A 4007-nucleotide genomic window follows, 5' to 3' on the forward strand; every position below is an offset into this window, starting at 1 on the left:
TAATAACATTGCGTGGCAATGACAAATTCAATCAACATGTTAATTGTTGAGACCAGACATTTGAAATATCTTGGACAATAAAACACCGGCCTGCAGTGTGGTGCTGAGCAGCTTTGGCATGAAGAGCACGAGTGGTACAAGATGAGAGTGATGTGGTTAAACAGGCCATGCTGACGTGATGGCAGCTCTCCATTCAGAACAGGGCCTGAGAGGCCAAGGCCACATCCTGGCAGACCAGGGACACTTTCAATAGGAATATATAATGAGTTCAACCATCATTTCAATCAATTTTTTTATATATTTATATATATTTCTTTATATACAGTGGGTACGGAAAGTATTCAGACCCCCTTAAATTTTTCACTCTTTGTTATATTGCAGCCATTTGCTAAAATCGTTAATTTAACAGAGTGAAAAATTTAAGGGGGTCTGAATACTTTCCGTACCCACTGTATATATATGTATCACTAAATATTTAGATTTTCTTTGCTTTTAATTCAGCGTTTTTAAAGCAGCTTTGTATAGACGTAATCAGTGGCAGCAACACAGCGTGGTTCATGCAGGTGCACGATGCACACGTAACCCTCTGAGACAGCAATATTTTGTGCTCATGTTTACTCAAGAAAAAAATTTGTTCAAGAATGACAACCATTTCATGTGCAGTTTTGTGTCTATATTCTGCTCAGAGTATATCAGTTAGAGGCCGGTCATGTATTTGAAAGTAAACTTGATCCCAGTAGACCTGTGAAATGACAGAAGGTGTTTTAATTGTAACCACAGATAAGGAGAAGACGTGTCTCGATCCTTTTCAGACACGGTGAACTGCAAATACCTGCACTTAAAAGGTGCTTTAATGTGCTAATGTGTATCTCATATCAGAGCTCTGGTTATCTGTGTTCTGGATATGGGATTTATTTATTTAATGTAATTTGTGGTAAAATAAGGTCTTTGTGTACTTATTTTAGTATGGTTTATTGAGTCATAAATAATCAAAATAAATGGATATTTAGGAAAAAAGAATATGCTTTATTTAAAGATAGACACCATTCTAACACCATTCATTTTCCATTCTTCACTGCAGCACTGGTTTTCTTGAAGATAGGAGATCCTGCATGTAGTCGGACTGCTAAAGAGATTCAAGACGAGAGAGAAGAGGGTAGAAACAGGAAACAGCAGTGGCCGTATCAAAGAGAGGTTAGCAAATGCCGCACACCGGGTTCGCCGCTGTCCTTGGAGCCCCCACTAGCCTGTTATCACCCTGCCAAGCAGGGGGGCTTTGAAATTGGCACTTTCCTTCATGTGACAATTGTACCTGCTGATAGACCATTAGATTACTTAGCTATTCACTCATTCGCTACCATAGTAACCTTGTGTCACTTTCCCCTTCATAGCCTTGGTTTCATGGAGCAGTTTTACTCACCCACCCAAGTCTTTTGAAAGTGGTACAATAGCAGTTGTTTAAAATTACTTTTTGGCACCCTGGAATTCACAATTGCATATATATTTGTATGTGTGTTTCAGTATGGCTGGAGTGAAAGTCCTAGTCCTAGACTAAAATGGCCATTTAAACCAGATTAACAGGAATCTGCTTTCTATGTCATGGTTTTAAATAGTCTTGAACTTGGTCTAGTCCAGAGTTTAATAGGCCGATTGATTAGAACAACTTCAGGACTAAATTAAGGCTTAAATTAAACCTACCAGGAGACAGGTCTAACTTTAGATTAACGTTGTGTTTCCAGTGTTAATCTGAATGTTAATCTGAAGTTAAACCTGCCTCCTGGTAATATATAATATATATAAATCAAAAATATTGGCTTCCTTGGTAAATATGAACAAAGAAGCCTATGAAAATAAATCTGCGCTGTTGATCGTTTTGATCATTTATTTATAAAAATTCACAAAGCCCTAACCTTTCAATAAGTAAAATGGAATTGAAGGTAAATCTCATTATGAAAGAAATATTTTTCTCTAATACACATTGGACACCTCCTTTTGCCAAGATAACAGCTCTGATTCTATCCTATAATGCCTGATGAGTTTGGAGAACACCTGACAAGAGATCAGAGACCATTTATCTGTACAGAATCTCTCCAGATCCTTCAGTTCCCTTTCAGTCAGTCACGTTCTACGTTACGTCAGTCGTGACTGAAGAATTGGGATCTCGGCCGAGAGCCCAATCACCTTCGAGTGTTAACTAAACAAGCCAATGACAGTTGGCGTGCGTGTTACGCCACGCGCACCCCGCCCCGCAGCGTGGGTATGAAAGGAGAGCGTGTGCAAACGCACATCAGCTTTTAGCTTTGGAGCCGAGCCTTCTACAGGACGAATCTCCGCGAGTGTTCGAGAGAAACAGCTGGCGTTGGTGTGACGACGTATCAGCGGGGTTGCCATCCAGGCTGCTGAAACCTTGGTGGGCTGCAGCTTCCATTCTGCGGTCTCGCCGCGACCTCCACTGGGCGCTTCAGCGCTCTCTCCAAAAGAGTGTTTCCTTCTAAAAGAGCAATTTCTAAAAGAGCTTCACGAGCGACGGGCGTCTTTTTAAAGATGGCTTCCCGCTCGTGCGTTTCTGGATGTGGTCATTTCCTGCCGCCATCTGATGGTCATGATCACTGCCTCTCGTGCTTGGGCTTACAGCATGCTGAAGCAGCGCTCATGGATGAGTCATGTTCTCAGTGCGGGAACATGACCATCGCGACGTTGCGGTCTAGATACCTCCTCATTAAACGGGGATGTATCCCCCTTGCCATGCCTCGCTCTAGCTCCTCTGGTTCTCGGAGGGCTACTTCGGTTCATGGTCAGGGAGACCTGAGGGTTACGGTGAGAGCTTCCCCGTCGAGTACGTCTCCGCGGGCCTCTCATTCCTCGAGCATGTCGCACCACCTGGTGCTTACGGACGAGCGTGCTGGGTCCTCGGACAGGGCGGGGTCCAGCATCTTGTGCGGGACACAGGCAGAGGACAGGATGTCGATCGCTGCATCGGAGGGCGAGCTAGGCTCTGGAGATGAGGATTCGGCTGCGCTGCCACCGTCAGGTAGAGTGGCGTTGCCCGAGTCAGATCCAGAGCTGACCGCTATGCTTTCCCGGGCCCCTGAGAGTGTCGGGCTGCACTGGAGGCCTCCGCCTTCTCCCGAACGCTCGAGGCTGGATGATTGGTTCAGCCGTCTCCGAGCCGGGCGCCGGCAGCCGCCTCCGGTTCCATTCTTCCCGGAAGTGCATGAGGAGGTTACAAAGTCTTGGAAGGCACCTTTTTCTGCCCGAAACAGACCTGATACCTCCTCCGTCCTCACCACCCTCGACGGGGGGGCGGCCCAAGGGTATGTGGACATCCCTCCGGTCGAGCGCGCGATTGCCATGCAGCTCTGCCCGCAAAGCGCCGCCGCCTGGAGAGGTAGTCCACGCCTGCCGTCCAGGGCCTGTAAGTTCTCACCCGCTCTGACGTCTAAGGCTTACAGTGCTGCTGGACAGGCCGCTTCCGCCCTGCACGCCATGGCCCTCCTGCAAGTCCACCAGGCCAAGGCGTTGGCTTCACGATCGGGTCCCGAGATGGGCATGGCAACACAGCACTTACCGGGTTTCTGTTACCCCATTCTGCCGTCAGACCCTCAGCCCGTGGACAGATCTTGCCTTTCTTCGGACAGGGGTGTCCCTTGGGCAAGTATCCAGGTATGTTGTTGTGTCAACAGATGCCTCTGCCAGGGGCTGGGGTGCCATGTGCAATGGGAATGCAGCTGCGGGGCTCTGGTCGGGGCCTCGACTGCAGTGGCATATCAACTGCCTCGAGTTGCAAGCAGTATGGCTGGCTCTGCGCCGCTTCAAGTCGCTGCAACACGACAAGCACGTACTGGTCCGTACGGACAACACTGCGACCGTTGCGGACATCAACCACCAGGGCGGTCTATGCCTCCGTCGCATGTCGCAACTCGTCCGCCATCTCCTCCTCTGGAGTCAGAAGCATCTGAGGTCACTTCGCGCCGTTCACATCCCAGGCGAGCTCAATCGTGCAGCCG

The 4007-nt window shown here is 48.0% G+C and overlaps 1 protein-coding gene across 1 annotated transcript in view; it reads left to right on the forward strand.

The window, feature by feature from the left end:
* The first annotated feature begins 1085 nt into the window (after positions 1 to 1085).
* LOC107582200 (estrogen-related receptor gamma) overlaps positions 1086 to 4007 on the forward strand; it is a 92664-nt gene continuing 89742 nt past the window's right edge. Inside the window, exon 1 of the mRNA XM_016267971.1 lies at positions 1086 to 1194. The gene's annotated coding sequence lies outside the window, so the exon portion shown is untranslated. The remainder of the gene's footprint in view (positions 1195 to 4007) is intronic.

The sequence above is a fragment of the Sinocyclocheilus grahami genome, unplaced genomic scaffold (genome assembly GCF_001515645.1).
Source record: "Sinocyclocheilus grahami isolate Dianchi unplaced genomic scaffold, SAMN03320097.WGS_v1.1 scaffold4.1, whole genome shotgun sequence".
In the NCBI taxonomy this organism is placed as follows: domain Eukaryota; kingdom Metazoa; phylum Chordata; class Actinopteri; order Cypriniformes; family Cyprinidae; genus Sinocyclocheilus; species Sinocyclocheilus grahami.